The sequence below is a fragment of the Giraffa tippelskirchi genome, chromosome 1 (assembly GCF_054371585.1).
Source record: "Giraffa tippelskirchi isolate mGirTip1 chromosome 1, T2T-mGirTip1v1.2.pri, whole genome shotgun sequence".
Lineage (NCBI taxonomy): Eukaryota > Metazoa > Chordata > Mammalia > Artiodactyla > Giraffidae > Giraffa > Giraffa tippelskirchi.
The window spans coordinates 25,072,567-25,090,572 of record NC_137275.1 but is presented as its reverse complement, the minus strand read 5'-3'; the positions used below and the strand labels follow the sequence as shown (position 1 = coordinate 25,090,572).

At 38.2% G+C, this 18,006-nt stretch overlaps 1 protein-coding gene across 30 annotated transcripts in view; it reads left to right on the top strand.

Moving 5' to 3' along the window:
• ART3 (ADP-ribosyltransferase 3 (inactive)) overlaps nt 1-18,006 on the top strand; it is a 126,204-nt gene that overhangs the window by 38,198 nt on the left and 70,000 nt on the right. The window lies entirely within an intron of this gene.

The following is an 18,006-nucleotide window of genomic DNA, read 5'->3' as shown; positions in this document are numbered from 1 at the left end:
TGCAGTGCTCTAATTTATTGTAGAAGGCAGCCTGCCTAATTTCAAACGTGTTCTGTAAATGTGTGCCTTTAACCTAGGACTTCTTCTGACTTAAGCACTTTTTATTATCACATGAGGAGGATTAATTCTTTGAGAACATCCCCTTCTCTAGTGAGTTTGAGAGGTCCTTCTTATTTCTATCATATAATATGGTTCCTTTAAGATGGAAGGCACTTTCCTCAGCTTTCCCGAATCCTTTCCTTCTTTTAAGTTTTGATATCTTCATAAAGTTTAATATCTTGATTTCTTCCGGCTTTATAGCATTTACTGTCTTGTCTAGCTTTATCTAGAAGAAGTATAATGATTAACCACATACTTAATTTTAAATATTCTAGTAGCCACATTTAAAACACTTTTTTTCTCTTTATTTTTTTGGCCTTGTTGTGCAGCTTATGTGGTCCTAGTTCTCTGACCAGGGATTGCACTCAGGCCTCCTCCAGTGGAAGCGCAGAGTCCTAACCACTGGTGCTGTGTGCTCAGTTGCTTCTGTCATATCCGACTCCTTGCGACCTATGGACTGTAGCCCGCCAGGCTCCCCGTCCATAGGATTCTCCAGACAAGAATACTGAGGTGGGTTGCCATGCCCTCCTCCAGGGGAGCTTCCCAACTCAGGAATTGAACCCGTATCAGTGGTGTCTCCTGCATTGCAGGCAGGTTCTTTACTCACGGAACCACTGGACTGCCAGGAAATTATCTTTAGTAGCTACATTTAAGGAGTAAAAAGAAATTGGAGACATTAATTTTAATAATATTTTTATTTGGTTTAAAACATGAAAGATTTATCATTTCAAGGTGTAACCATTATAAAATCAGTAAGTGAGATTTTAATTTTTTTTCAGTACTACACTTTTAAATTGGACTAGCCACATTTCAGATGCTTAGTAGCCACATGTGTTTAATGACTACCATATCGGACAATACTTGTCTAGTTATTCATTTAGCATATTATACTACTTTGATACTGTATTTTAAACAAAGATGGGGATGGAGGGAAGAAGAGATGCTGTGCTTTTTAATTTTTTTAGTTTGTTTTAGAAACTTCTAAATCTTTCTAGTCCTTTTGTTCTTTCTCTCTTCACTAAGTTGTTATATCTCATTACATCTCTTTGATTAAGCAGGACAAAGATTAAACTTCATTCTCTCTCTTTTTAGTGGTGTTTGCCATTTTTTTGTTATTTCTGGAGTTGAACTTTTCTAAGTTCATCCATTCAAACAAGTTTCCCTTTGAATTCTCCTTTGAAGGAGAATCCCATGAATGTAGTTCTTATGATTAATTGCCAAAAATCTTTGCAACTTAACAGTTCTATTATCTGTGATTCATATGAAGTTTTAGTTATGATTCTCAATTATGCAGTTAATATAGAGTTTTAAAGTGTTTTCAAATGGGGAGAGATTAGTGCAAGGCAGTTAAAAATAATTCCCAACTCACCATTCGTTAAATCTTTGAATAACATATTGTTTGCAGGAAAAATTAAGACTGTTTTTCTAGCTAAATTAATGAAAAGTGGGTTAGAAATGGAACAGTTCTCATTTATTATAAAGCAGTATAATGTAACAGAGGGCTTCCCAGGTGGTGCTAGTGGTAAAGGACCCGCCTGCCAATGCAGGTTAGACTCAGGTTCCATCCCTGGATCAGGAAGATCCCTGGAGGATGGCACAGCAACCCACTCCAGTATTCTTGCCTGAGAATCCTATGCACAGTGGAGCCTGGCCAGCTGCAGTCCATAGGGTCGTACAGAGTCAGACACAACTGAAGTGACTTACCATGCATGCATAATGTAACAGAATCCTGTTGTTTTGAGTGTATAGAAGGCAGATGACTCACTCCTAGGGTAGAGGTTGCCACACATGTGATAGGTACCTAAAATAATGTGAATAGGTTGAACAGATTGAGTCCTTAACTCTTTAAAATACAGTAGTACAAAACCTGATGCTCTTTTATAGAGGGATTAAGGCATTTAGGGAGCTGCCAGTGGAGTTTTTCAGAAACCGTTAATGGAATTCTACTTCTGTGATTTTCCTTTAACATTAATAAATACCTTTTCCAGAAATCAGAAGATCCTGCCGGCTATATTCAAGGCAGCTGTTAGGCACTGGGCAAGGCTGTATTTTTTCCAAAATAAATTTGGGGAAAAATGGTATAAACAATAAAAAAATCATTATGGCATTAAGGAGTAGTATATATTTTATGGCTATTTGAAAGCATTCCACAGAGATAATGAATTTTGTCTTGTTTTGTTTTGTTTTTATTTTAGTTGGGGGCTAATTACTTTACAATATTGTAGTAGTTTTTGCCATACATTGACATGGATCAGCCATGGGTTTACATGTGTTCCCCTTCCTGACCCCCCTCCCACATCCCTCCCCATCCCATCCCTCTGGGTCATCCCATTGCCCCAGTCCTGAGTATTTGTCTCATGCATCGAACATGGAATGGAGTTCTGTTTCACATATGATAATATACATGTTTCAATGCTATTCTCCCAGAACATCCCACCCTCACCTTCTCCCTCAGAGTCCATAAGACTGTTCTATGCATCTGTGTCTCTTATTCTGTCTCACATATAGGGTTATCGTTACCATCTTTCAAATTCCATATATATGCATTATTATACTGTATTGTTGTTTTTCTTTCCGGCTTACTTCACTCTGTATAATGGGCTCCAGTTTCATCCATCTCAATAGAACCGATTCAAAAGTATTTTTTTTAATGGCTGAGTAATATTCCATTGTGTATATGTACCACAGCTTCCTTAATCCATTCGTCTGCTGATGGACATCTAGGTTGCTTCCATGTCCTGGCTATTGTAAACAGTGCTGCGATGAACATTGGGGTACACGTGTCTCTTTCAATTCTGGTTTCCTCGGTGTGTATGCCCAGCAGTGGGATTGCTGGGTCATATGGCAGTTCTGTTCCCATTTTTTTAAGGAATCTCCACACTGTTCTCCATAATGGCTGTACTAGTTTGCATTCCCACCAACAGTGTAAGAGGGTTCCCTTTTCTCCACACCCTCTCCAGCATTTATTGCTTGTAGACTTTTGGATAGCAGCCGTTCTGACTGGTGTGAAATGGTACCTCATTGTGGTTTTGATTTGCATTTCTCTAATAATGAGTGATGTTGAGCATCTTTTCATGTGTTTGTTAGCCATCTGTATGTCTTCTCTGGAGAAATGTCTGTTTAGTTCTTTGGCCCATTTTTTAGATAATGAATTTTGAAAAGGATTTTTCTGAGCTTATACTTAATCTCCTTCTGGGACTTTGACATAAGACATTTTCAAAATGTAGTGTAATGTAATCTGGCATTTGTGAATGAGATATACAAGAACTCACATTTCATAAGGATGATTTCATCTGTGATATGCACTGCCCCAAACATTGCAGTCTCAAATACATGCATAAAAGAAGGGCTAGTTTTCAGTGGCCTCCATCTCCATACTGACCCAATTGACCCACTGCTAGCCATATACTTTTCCTCTCCTTTTCAGAATGATAGAAAGAATCAGAACCTGATGCACCTTGCATGAAAGATGACTGAATTCTACCAAATGTCTGATGTTAAAGGAGAATCCTATGTGCAGTGGAGCCTGTGCATAGGATTATTGGTATTCAGAGTTATTGGTACTCTGAAAGATGAGCACAAAAAGAAAAAAATAAGCTTTTAGCTTTCAGTGATTGAAGATTTCAAAGTTACTGTCAGTTCAGTTTATTTTGCTTTTTATCTGTGCCTTTTTGAGCTGGTCAGACACAGGCTACCTGTATCTTGTTCCTGGAGTTGGATGGCTTCTCATTGTCTTAATTAAATTTATTGCAAAGGAGAGGGTTTCCTGGAACAGCTAAGCTACAGGTGATTTATTAAACTGTAACTCTTTCATTTTCTTGGAAATAAGTTAAGATTTCAATCTACCATTCTTCTGAAAAGGAAATTTAATGTTTTACCTTTGAGGAAGGGAGAGTTATGAAATAACAACCATTATTCACTTTTTTCAACCTGTTTGTTTTATGTAGAACCAAACTTATTTGCCTTGGAATGTTACTTTTTGCCAAGTTGATTTTATTAAAGTATAGTTAAGAAATGTCAAAGAGAAATTCCTTAATTTGTTTTCGCAGTAATTCAGAAGGAAACAAAAAACATGAGTTTGAAAGTGAATTGCTTTCCTTTAGAATTTTAGGTATGATTTTAAGACCTCATATATTAAAATTTAGAAGACAGAAGAAGTTCTGTTATCTCAGTTCTGTTATCTCACTAAACAGATTATCAACCCTCTTTTCCATGTCCTCTGTACTCCTCACAGAATGTTTGCTGCTGTTTGAGCCAGGAGCAGTGTGGGTTGTATAAAGCAGCTTCAGCATCACCATAAACTTCAAAGAAATCATTTTTCTCACAACAAAGACATCTCTATTCATGGCCTTAAATTGGCCGCCTAGAAAATGACGGCAATCTATAACTGCCAGGTCAATGTGGACGTTCATGTTAATCTTCCAAGTTGGAAAACAGCATGCTTATTGTTAGGGGATAGAAACATGTGAGAGATTAGCGATGAGCAACTTTACAAAAAACAAACTGAAAGAAGTTTGATTCAATAAGAGGAAAAAAAAAGTGTGCAGTAGTCTCCCTTATTATCATTAGTTCAGGTTTTCTGCTACTCAGAAAAACTGAAGAAGAGGAAAGAATAGATCTGGCAGATATTATTTCAGATCTAGTTGGAAAGAGGGTGCATGAAAAGATCTTGCCTGGAGAGATGAGTCCTGCATGTGAATGTTAGAGGAGCTATGTATGTAAGGTATGAAGTTGCACTGGATTTGTTTGTGTTGTTTAGAAATAGGATATCTAAAATGGTGATTTGTAAGGAGCATTTCAGTACACATGGCTTGCCAATTTAAACTTTAAATGTAATATTTTAAATAGGAGATATAATGAGGAATGTGAAAAAGAGAACTGGAAGGACCTTTTTTAGTGCAGATATTTTATTTCTTATATTATCTTGATACTTAGAATAAATAAATGTCTTGGAGTCAAAACAAGAGCAACACTTAAAAATATTTAGATAGGCTGTGTATTGTTTTTATTTTATAGATTATGTTGAATGCTATTTCCCTTTTTAATAAAAAGCCAACAGACGTAATCTAGCTTACTTTTCATGATTCTTGCTTCTGTAGTCTTTAATGTGTGGGTAGGTGAGCAGTAAGAGATGTGGTCAGGGAAACAGCTCACTCCTCAGCTCTGGTTCCTCCCTCTCAGCCGTGCACCTGTGCCAGGTGGAGGCAGCAGCGTGGTGGAGAGCTTGAGAATTTCATCACTTGTTGGGCGCCCGCCATGTGCCAGGTGTTGGGTGCCCGCCATGTGCCAGGTGTTGGGTGCCTGCCATGTGCCAGGCATTGCACCTAGTGTCTCACTAGTCCTTGCAGGACTTCTGTAACAGCACCAGTATCTTCTCTTTAAAGGTAGGTAAAAGAGTTACATCCCACAAATTATGTAACTCTCCCGAGTCATTTAATGCATTTAATAAGTATTAGAGTCAGAGGACAGCAGCTTTCTTTATGGTCCAACTCTCACATCCATACATGACCACTGGACAAACCATTGCCCTGACTAGACGGACCTTTGTTGGCAAAGTAATGTCTCTGCTTTTTAATATGCTGTCTAGGGTGGTCATAACTTCCTTTCCAAGGAGTAAGTGTCTTTTAATTTCATGGCTGCAATCACCATCTGCAGTGATTTTGGAGCCCCCAAAATAAAGTCAGCCACTGTTTCCACTGTTTCCCATCTATTTGCCATGAAATGATGGGACCGGATGCCATAATCTTAGTTTCAGAAAAGTTACCCAAACTTTGGGATGTTATCATGACTTACAGATATTGATTTAAAAAGATAATTTACTTTTAATTTTTGAAAAGTTAAATAATAGCGATACTTGTGAAGCATACTTATCAGTTATTTTATAGAATGTGTCTCAATTTTGGCTTATCTTCTATTTTCTCATACCTGGAATGAAGTTATGCATTTTTGGCAAGAAAACAACCAAATGCTGTTATGTCCTTTTTAGTGTATCATATCAAGGAGCTTATATTGTTGATATGTTTTATGACTAGTGATATTTACTTTGATCGTTGGTTAAGTTTGTGTCTGCAAGGAGAAGCTGTCACATTTGGAAACTAAGTAGAAATAACTGAATTAGTATGGATCCTGGACAGGATCTTAGAAAAAGAATGTTAGTGGAAAAATTGGTGGAATTTAAAGTCTGTCATTTTGTTAACAAAATTGTACCAATATTCGTTTCCTGTTCTTGAAAATTGTGGTATGGTAATATAAGATGTTAGCATTAGGGGAAGGGAAGTGATGAGATAAGGATACCTTTCCTTATCCTTATCCTAAGAATATTTTTGCAACTTTCTATAAGTCTAAAATTAACTCCACAAGTTAAAAATAGTGATATCTAATATATACATGGTGCCTACTGACTGCAAGGAGATCCAGCCAGTCCATCCTAAAGGAAATCAGTCCTGAATATTCATTGGAACAACTGATGCTTAAGCTGAAACTCCAATATTTTGGCCACCTGATGCGAAGAGCTGACTCATTGGAAAAGACCCTGATACTGGGAAAGACTGAGGCAGGAGGAGAAGGGAACGACAGAGGATGAGATGGTTGGATGGCATCACCGACTCAATGGACATGGGTTTGAGTGGACTCCGGGAGTTGGTGATGGACAGAGAGGCCTGGCATGTTGCAGTTCATGGGGTAGCAAAGAGTCGGACACGACTGAGCGACTGGACTGAACTGAACTGTGCACCAGACTCTATCTATTAGCTTATTGATTCTTCTCAGCCCAGTGAAAGGAACTATTATTATCACCATTTGACAGGTGATGAAATTGGATACAGAGAAGTAAGAAACACATCCAGTGTCACATGGTTAGTAAGTAAGTGGTCACATAGCTAGAAGGTGGATGAGATGGGATTTGAACTGAGGTATTCTGGATCCAGAAATCTATTGTGTTATACTGGCTTTCATTGTGATATATATGTATGTGTATATATACACATGTGGTTTAAAAATAATTCAGGCATGCAAAAGAACCCGCAGTATCTTCCCCTGAGACAGTCTCTGCTGCTAAAGGTTTTTTTGTTTGTTTGTTTTAAACCTTCAGAAAAGAGTTTCTTCTTGGACATTGATAACAGCCCATTTTGGTTTTTATCCATAATATTCATAGCTGTTCTGTGGCAGTGTTCTTTTCTGTCTTCAGAAGCTTCTTGTGGTATGCTGACAATTATGGATAACAGCTGTGTTGGAAATTTAGGGAATCCCTTCTGAGATAGTTGGACAGGACACCTTTATGAACAGGATGCTAATTGCTCATAAGAACAAGGTGCATTCTGTACCATAAGATTAAGTAGAACCAAATTTCATATAGAATTTAGCCAAGAGCTTCTGCTCTGGCTCTCATGAATGCTTTAGTTAGTATAAATGCCTTTTCATCTTAGAGTTGAGATTATTTATATTTTAAAAACCCCAACTTGTAATAACAATGGCTTTGTTTGTATTCTTTTTTTTTAATTGAAGGATAATTGCATTACAGAATGTTGTGGTTTTCTGTCGTACATCAACAAGAATCAGCCATAGGTACACCCATGTCCCCTCCCTCCGGAATGTCCCTCCCATCTTCCTCCTCATCCCACCCTTCTAGATTGTCACAGAGCCCCTGTTTGAGTTTCCTGAGTCATATAGCAAATTCCCATTGGCTATCTATTTTACATATGGTATTGTAAATTTCTGTTTGTATTCTTAAAAAAGAAAGATTATGACATGTGGAGTACTGCGGATAGGACCTTTAATGAATGAATTACTTGCATCTGGTTACCAGATAAGGTAGAGACTGAACTAGAGCTTCCTATAACTAACTGCTAGAGGTGGAGGTTTCCACAGGGAGCATACTGCTTTGAAGAAAGATTTTATCTTTGAGTGAAATAGAAGGTTGGTAAAATATATATGTTAATACTTAATGTTTTCACTGAGTTTCATAATTCTAAGAATTAATCATTGCTGATACGTATGTTTAAAGAAATTCATTTCTGTCTTTCACCCTGGGCCAAGAGAAACTATTTAAAAGGTGAAAAAAAGAGAGTAGGAATTTTCTGCCTATTAATATACACACACAAATGCAGCAGGCACATAGTCTTTGCTGCAGAAGTAACTTTCCCCCTATGTTTTGAATTAAAATTTGTAAACAGCAGCAATTGTGACTTTTTCCTGTTAGCTTTGTGCTCACGGTGCAAGGGAAGAACCTCATAGCATATATTTGCTTTGGAAAGTCCAAAGTTCTTTTAATTTTTGAACTATCTTCCCTTCTCTTTCTCTTGTTTTTATTTCAGAATTTATTCATCTCTCCATCTTTCTCCATCCTTTTTAATTAATTGTAATATGGAATTGAATTTTTTTAAATATTTGTAAAATTTGTTTTTAAGAAGTTACTTCTTGAAAAAAGACATTTCTTGGTTTTAAATTTAAAGATTGTGAGTTGCACCTTTCTAGTATCTCTAAAAACTTAGAATTAAGTGGCTTTTTGCTTATATTCTCAATTGTTCTCAATTGATTTTTTTCCCCTTTTAGGGAAAAAGAAATGTTTTTTATTTGGCACTCAGTACGCTCATAACATATTCAGGACATTCCAGATAGTGTGGATAACTAAACTACTCAGTGACTGCGGCAATTTAGAGAAATAGATTAGTGTGAAGTTCAGTAACATTAAGGGCAAGGGGATATACTTAAAGAATAAACAAGTAAACTATATAAATATGAAGTGGAGAACTACTGTTTGTGCATGTCTGACAGAGAGGGATGAGGGACACAGAATAAACCGATAGCTAAATATGAGTTAAGTGTGTATCACTAGCATTTATAAAATTAGCAAAAGGATTGTTGATGGCACATTGGCTAGGAAATCAGAACCTACTTTCCTATAGATGTTAAAATGATGGTGGTGATTGTTAAATTTGAGAGGTTTTATCTGGGACAAGAACCTTGTCTGGTTTATCTTTTATATCCTATTTATTTGCCTTGCGTAAAGTGTATGTGTGAGAATAAGTCGAGATTTGAAGTATAAGACATAATGATTTGGTATTTGTATACATTGCAAGATGATCACCAAAATAAGTCTAGTAAATATCACCACCATATATAGTTTTTTTTCCTTGCAATGAAAAATTTTAAGATATACTCTTGTTCATTCGCTAAGTTGTGTCCGACTCTTTATGACCCCATGGACTGCAGCATGTCAGGCTTCCCCATCCTTCACTATCTCCCAGAGTTTGCTCAAACTCATGTCCTTTGAGTCAGTGATGCCATCCAACCATCTCATCCTCTGTCGTCCCCTTCTCCACCTGCCCTCAATATTTTCCAGCATCAGGGTCTTTACCAATGAGTCAGTTCTTCGTATCAGGTGGCCAAAGTATTGGAGCTTCCACTTCAGTCCTTCCAGTAAATATTCAGGGTTGATTTCCTTTAGGATTGACTAGTTTGATCTCCTTGCTGTCTAAGTGACTGTCAAGAGCCTTCTCCAGAACCACAGTTTGAAAGCATCAGTTCTTCGGCTTTCAGGCTTCTTTATGGTCCAGTTCTCACATCGATACATGACTACTGGAAAAACCATAGCTTTGACTATATATATGGTCCTTTGTTGGCAAAGTGATGTCTTTGCTTTTTAATACATTGTCTTGGTTCGTTATAGCTTTCCTTCCAAGAAGCAAGCGTCTTTTAATTTCATGGCTGCAGTCACTGTCTGCAGTGATTTTGGAACCCAAGAAAATAAAGTGTGTCACTTTCCATTTTTTCCCCATCTATTTGCCATGACGTGATGGGACTGGGTGTCATGATCTTTGTTTTTTTAATGTTGAGTTTCAAGTTAGCTTTTTCATCTCCTCTTTTCACCCTCATGAAGGGCTCTGCCGGAGTCCTGCTCCAGCTGGGCCAGGGGTTCCCTCAGGTTGGACGGCGTCGGCGGAGAGAAGAGACAGTGAGACTAGGCAGGTGTGAGGCAGCGTCTGAGCTTTATTTTTTAAAGGGAGATTTTTATATCTTAAGTTGTATATAGAGGAAAATGTAAAATGTGGAGTCATGCCAAATTAGCCCAACGGGTCAGCAGTTTTTGGCCTTTATCGAAACCAGGATACTTTTTGTATATCTTGTTTACAAAAGTCTCATGTTGTTTGCATCATCTTTTGGCCTGGAGGCCTGCTAACATCTTATGACTCTTTATTGATAAGGGTTGATCAACCAGAACACTTTTTCTAAAAGTATTTTTGTATCAGGCACAGAACGTGCCAGAGCTACATTTTTTAAAGAATACAGGCACAGTGGATTATGACAAAGAAAGGATTCATTAACTCAAAGTTTCAAAGTAAAACCTGTTTTTTATAATCTATCTTTTGCCTTGAGCTTAAGGGAAAAGAATGTGGTCCCATAAAGTCATGGTATGGCAGGCTGAAACAATGTAGCACCAAGGTCAGTTCTTTTACAAAAATCACCAGCTAGATTAACAACTGTCTTACTATTTTTATATTAAGGCTAAACCTTTATTTTTATAAGTCTCTAACTACTATACCTTTATTATATAGGCTCAGGGCGTTAAGAGCAAAAACATAACAAGTAAATATAGACCGAATAACAGTTTTATAAAGTAATATTTTTTATGTTTTTCCAATAGGCTTTCTCCCCCTCGAAGGGCTCTGTGCCCATTGGGGCCTTTTATGCGTTCAGGCTCTTAATGCTGTTTATTGTTGAGGAGCAGTCACATATACTAGTTCTAAAGGTACAGGCACATTTGTCAAGCAAACTAAGATGCTAGCAAAAGGAGCTTAGATTAAAATACTCTTTTTTATGAATAATCTTATAGAGTGCCACCGTTCGAGGGGCATGTTGATTAGAGTTTTAAATTGACCTGGTTAGAAAAGGATCAGGGAAGGCCTTCTGCCTAAGTCACAGAAATTAGAGAGCAGTTTATTATAGTAAGCATCAGAAAGATAGATATCATCTTTAAGGTGAGCGCCAAGGCAGCTTTTCGAAATCCCTGAGGCCTGAGTTGCCTTGCTCGTCAGGTCTTCTCCTCAGGACCTTGTTGTGGGTGGGATCTTGTGTGCTGGCTCCCGGCAGGGCTCTTTAGTTCCTCTTCACTTTCTGCCATTAGAGTGGTATCATCTGCATATCTGAGGTTGTTGATGGTTCTCCCAGCAATCTTGATTCCAGTTTGTGAGTCATCCAGCCTGGCATTTTGCATGATGTACTATGCATATACATCATGTATGTATATAGCATACATATGCATATATACCCTGTTAAATAAGCAGGGTGACAATATACAGCCTTGATGTATTCCTTTCTCAGTTTTGAACCAGTCCGTTGTTCTATGTCTGGTTCTGACTGTTGCTTCTTGCCCTGTGTACAAGTTTCTCAGGAGTAGGTAGTGTGGCCTGTTATTCCCATCTCGTTAAGAATTTTTCAGTTTGTTGTGATCTACACAGTCAAAGGCTTTAGTGTAGTCAGTGAAGCAGAAGTAGATGTTTTTCTGGAATTCTGTTACTTTTTCTGTGATCCAGCGGATGTCAGCAATTTGATCTCTGGTTCCTCTGCCTTTTCTAAATCCAGCTTGTGCATCTGGAAGTTCTTGGTTAACGTACTGTTGAATCCTAGCGTGAAGATTTTGAGCAATTACATTGCTAGCATGTGAAATTGTACAGTAGTTTGAGCATTCTTTGCCATTGCCTTTCTTTGACCACTGGTGAGTTTTCCAAATTTGCTGGCATATTGAGTGCAGCACTTTCACAGCATCATATTTCAGGATTTGAAATAGCTCAACTGGAATTCCATCACCTCCATCAGCTTTGTTTGTAGTGATGCTTCCTAAGGCCCACTTGACTTCACATTCCAGGATGTCTGGCTCTAGGTGAGTGATCACACCACCGTGGTTATCTGAGTCATTAAGACCTTTTTTGTACAGTTCTTCTGTGTATTCTTGCCACCTCTTCTTAATATATTCTGCTTCTGTTAGGTCCATATCATTTCTGTCCTTTATTGTGCCCATCTTTGCATGAAACATTCCCTTGATATTTCTAATTTTCTTGAAGAGATCTCTAGTCTTTCCCATTCTATTGTTTTCCTCTATTTCTTTGCTCTGATCACTGAGGAAGGCTTTCTTATCTCTCCGTGCTGTTCTTTGGAACTCTGAATTCAAATGGGTATATCTTTCCTTTTCTCCTTTGTCTTTACCGTCTCTTCTTTTCTCAGCTATTTATAAGGCCTCCTCAGACAACCATTTTGCCTTGTTGCATTTCTTTTTGGGGAGGATGGTTTTCGTTACCACCTCCTGTACATTGTCACAATCCTCTGTCCATAGTTCTTCAGGCACTGTGTCTCTCAGACCTAATCTCTTGAATCTATTTGTCACTTCCACTGTATAACCATAAGGGATTTGATTTAGGGTCATACCTGAATGGTCTAGTGGTTTTCCCTACTTTCTTCAATTTAAGTCTGAATTTTACAACAAGAAGTTTATGATCTGAGCCATAGTCAGCTCCTGGTCTTGTTTTTGCGGATTCTATAGAGCTTCTCCATCTTCAGTGGCAAAGAATATAATCAGTCTGATTTCGGTATTGACCATCCAGTGTTGTCCATGTGTAGAGTTGTCTCATGTTTTGTTGGAAAGGGTGTTTGCTATGACTAGTGTGTTCTTTTGGCAAAACTCTGTTAGCCTTTGCCATGCTTCATTTTTTACTCCACATCCTAACTTTCCTGTTGCTCCAGGTATCTCTTGACTTCCTACTTCTGCATTCCAGTCCCCTATCATGAAAAGGACATCTTTTTTGGGTGTTAGTTCTAGAAGGTGTTGGGAGTCTTCAGAGAACCATTCTACTTCAGCCTCTTCAGAACTGGTGGTTAGGGCATAGGCTTGGACTACTGTGATGTTGACTGGTTTGCCTTGGAAATAAACTGAGATCATACTGTTGTTTTTGAGACTGTACCGAAGTACTGCATTTTGGACTCTTTTGTTGACTGTGAGGGCTACTCCATTTCTTAGATTCTAAGGGATTCTTTCCCACAGTAGTAGATATAATGGTCTTCTGAATTAAATTCACCTTTTCACTGATTCCTCAAATGTTGATGTTCACTCTTGCCATTTCTTGCTTGACTTCATCCACTTTACCTTGTTTCATGGACCTAACATTCCAGGGCCTATACAGTATTGTTCTTTATAGTATCGGACTTTACTTTCACTACCAGACATATCCACAACTGGGTGTCGTTTCTGTTTTGGCTCAACCTCTTCATTCTTTCTTGAGCTGTTACTCTGCTCTTCCCAAGTAGCATATTGGACACCTATCATCCTGGGGAGCTCATCTTCCAGTGTCATATCTTTTTGCCTTTTCATACTGTTCATGGGGTTCTCAAGGAAAGAATACTGAAGTGGTTTGCCATTTCCTTCTCCAGCGGGCTACATTTTGTCAGAACACTCCAGCATGACCTGTCAGTCTTGCGTGGCCGTGCACGGTATGGCTCATAGTTTCATTGAGTTACACGAAGCTGGGATCCATGGTATCATTTTGGTTAGTTTTCTGTCATTGTGGTTTTCGTTCTGGAGACCATGGGATTGTAGTTCTTGCTTCTTCTGTCTGCCCTCTGATAAATGAGGATAAGAAGCTTGTGCAAGCTTCCTGATGGGAGGGACTGGCAGTGGGAAAAACTGGGTCTTGCTCTGGTGGGCAGGGCCATGCTCAGTAAATCTTTAATCCAATTTTCTGCTGATGTGTGGAGCTGTGCTCCCTCCCTGTTAGTTGTTTGGCCTACTCACTTAGCAGCTTTCTTAGCAACTTGCAAATATGCAAAACAGTATTATTATTGTTTTGCACCCTTTCCTTTTTTTCCCCTTCCTTTCATTTCTCTGGGGCTGAAGCTTTCATCTTACCTGGACAAGAGAGGATGACTGAGTATGCCAACTTGATAGTCAAAGCATTAGGTTCCAGTTCTCTCTTCCGATAGTTTCCTGGTTAATCAGTCTTTCCTTTGAATGCAAAGAGTGTAGGATGCTATGCTGAGACACTGGTGTGTGACAGCTTTAGTAGGGGTGGCGGGAGTGAGTGAACAGGGGAGGAATTAAAGGAGTGGGTGACGACTTATTTGCTGGTTGCAGAGCCAGATCAAAGTTCTAATTTAATGTTTAGTGAAGGCTTCTTTTAGAATGGATTATAATTTATTGACTTAGAGAAGCTTCAGAAGTAGCCAGAGGTTTGGTGAAAGACTAAAGTAGTAGAGGTAATTTAATTAAAAAAGAAAAGCTGAGTCAAGTAATAATCATCAGGCAAATAAGTGTATGAAAAGAGTATTGGCCTATGCATTAGGAATTACGGGTTTAATCTCGATTCTACTAGTTAACTAGCATATTACCTGAATCTTAATTCCATAATTGTAAGATAATAGGGCACTGGACGATTTCTAAGTTCCCTTTCCACTCTGGTAATCTGTGAATCAGTGTTTTTCAGCAGCATTTCATACTTTTGAATCCCTCCTCCTTGATACTCTCTTCTTTGGTTTCTGTGATCTTGTACCCATGATTTTCCTCCTGTCTCTTGCTATTCCTTCTTTGCAGGTTCATCTTCTTCTCCCTGTTAATTAAATGTTGTGTATATCTTTAAGATTAAGACCGAGGCAATCTTTTATCACTTTCTATCCTGTATCTTCTGTATCACTAGCTATATCTTAGGCATTGTAGTCAGTGGTCATGCTTCAGTAATTATGCATCTACATATCAATTATTCCCAAGTTATGTTTCTAATCTAGACCTCTCAGTTTTGACCTGTATATAAATTGCCTATTCAGCGACCCGTATTTGAGTAATTAAGAGGCACCTCAAACTAAATGTATCCAAAACCAAGCTCCTAAAATCTTTCCTTCTACAGTGTACCTAATCTGAGTGTATGGCGCCATCAGTCATCAGTTAACAACCAATTGTGCAAGCTAGAAACATGGGAATCTGCAGTAGTCTCTTAACTGATCAACCTGCATCCGTTCTCTATTCCTCCTAATCTATTTTGTACAGTGGAGCCAGAGGGACTTTTTAAAGACAGATCTAGGGTGGGACGTTCTGGGAGAATAGCATTGAAACATGTATATTATCATATGTGAAACAGAACACCATTCCATGTTCGATGCATGTGACAAGGGCTCAGGGCCGGGGCAATGGGATGATCCAGAAGGATGGGATGGGGAGGGAGGTGGGTGGGGGGTCCAGGAAGGGGAACACATGTAAACCCATGGCTGATTCATGTCAATGTATGGCAAAAACTATTACAATATTGTAAAGTAATTAGCCCCCAACTAAAATAAATAAATTTATAAAAACAAACAAACAAACAAACAAAAAAATAAAGACAGATCTAATCTTGTGTCTCTGTGATACTCTTAAAATATTTCAGCAGCCTTTAAGATTAAGACCAAATTCGTTATTATAGCCCTGCCTGCCTTCCCAGCTTCATCTTCCGCTATTCTGCCCTTTGTTAGTTCAACACCAGCTGTGCTAACCTCCTTTCAGTTCCTCAAGTATGCCATAGTCCTCCCACACATCCCTCAGGGCTTTTGCCTTGCTCTTCCCTGTGCCCAGAATATTACCCGTCTCCTTCCCCATTGCACATATTACTCATCCTTCTGCTTTGAGCCCAGTATTAACTCTCTTTTTAGAGTAGCCTTTAGTAGTACACCCTCTATAATCTGTAACAGGTTCTTTTATTATGTGTTCCCTTAGAAGTATGTTCTTTTCACTCATAGCACTTACCTCAGTTTATTATTATATAATATTTTCTGATTATTTAATTAGTACCACCTTCTCCACTAGACTGTAAGTATTATGAGGACAAGGACAGTTTCTGGATTTTGCTCACTATTACGAGATTCTTGTACAGTGCCTGTCACATGATAGGTAGTTAAGAATTATTTGTAGAGAGAATGATTTAACTAGCTGTGCAATATAAGTTTTATTTTTCAGTTTTTATCAGGATCAGGGCAGAAGCTAAAAGTGGAACAATAGACTCTGTCTTAAACTGCTCCCTTTTTCTCTGGACTTTTTTCTGTTTAGTGTATTACCTTGTTTTTCAAGCTGTTCTTAGCTTTGGGCTAGTAAAAACAAGACAAAAGCAAAGGAAAAAACAAAAACCTTCCTCATTTTCATATTCTCACCTGGATGCTGTCTTATTTGTTTCCTTTCCATTACAGCTATGTAAAAAGTAGAGATAGCATCATGTTTGAAAACATGGGTTTAAGCTGAAAGACTAAGGTTCAAGTTTAAGCTCTGCCCCTTGTATGATTTTGCTTCAGCTTTTCACATGATAAAATGAAAGAAATAACGGCCCCTTATAGGGTTTCTTTGAGAATCAAATGACAATACATGTGAAGTGTTTAGTACTATACCTGGCATACAGTTAGCACTTCATAAATGTCAGCAGCAATCATTGTTGTCTTCATTGTTATCTTCATAGTTAGAAGCTGAGTTGCATCCCCTCATAATTTATATCAATAGCTTGAAGCCCTAAACCCCATTGTGACTGTATTTGGAGATCAGGCCTTTAAGGAGATGATTGAGGTTAAATGAGGTTATAAGAGTGGAGGCCCTAATCCAATGGGAACAGTGTCCTGGCAAGAAAAGAAAGAGACACCAGGGGCGAGTGCACAAAGAAAAAGGCCCTGTGAGGATGCAGAGAGAAAAATGGCCATCTGCAAGCCAAGGAGAGAGGCCTCAAAAGAAACAAAACCTGATGGCACCTTGGTCTTGAACTTCCAGCCTCCAGGACTGTGATAAAATGAATTTCTGTTGTTGAGGCCACCCAGTGTGTACTGTCTGTTATGGCAGCACTAGTGGGCTAACCACCACCACCATCACCATCGTCGTCATTTTGTCTTTTTAGTAAGGATCCCATCCTTTTTCCCATTTTCTCTTCAACCTGCTGATGTCAGGTTCTTTCTCTTGTGGAGCTGTCATAAGGTATTGGTTATTCTTGTATAACCAAGTTAAAAAGACTCTTTTTATGTCTTATGTAGCTTGACTTCTTTGTGGTCCTTTAAAGTCAACTGTTTTCTCTTTCATAAAAATCTCACTTCTTTTTTTTGTAATTGAAGTATGGCTCAGTTGTAAAGAATCTTCCTGCTAATGCAAGAGATGCAGGTTTGATCCCTGAGTCAGGAAGATCTCCTGGAGAAGGAAATGGCAACCCACTCCAGTATTCTTGCCTGGGTAATCCCATAGACAGTAGACTGGCCTGCGACAGTTCATGGAGTCCTAAAAGAGTCCAACATGATTTAGAGACTAATCAACAGCAACATAGTTGCATTACAATATTTTGTTAGTTTCAGGTATACAGCAGAGGGATTCAGTTATGTATATGTATTTTCAGATTATTTTCCATTATAAGTTGTTACAAATAATATTGCTCCTTGTGTTGCATAGTAAATCGTTATTGGTTATATATTTTATATATAGTAATGTATATCTCTTAATCCCATATTCCTAATTTGTCCTTCTTCCTCCTTCCTTTTCCTTTTGTTAACCATAAGTTTGTTTTCTATGTCTGTGAGTCTGTTTCTGTTTTATAAATAGATTCATTTGTATTATTTTTTTAGATTCCACATGTAAGTGATATATGTTTGTCTTTGATGGACTTAGTATGGTATTGTGTAGGTCATCCATGTTGCTGCAGATGGCACTATTTCATTCATTTGGATAACTGAGTAATACTCCATTGCACATCTTTATCCCTTTGTTGATGAACACTTATGTTGCTTTCATGTCTTGGTTATTGTAAATAGTGATGTTATCAACATTGGGATGTATGTATCTTTTTGAGTTAGAGTTTTTATCTTTTCCTGATATTTGCTCAGAAGTGGGATTGCTGAATCATACGGTAGCTCTAAAAAATCTCTTTTCTTGAAACT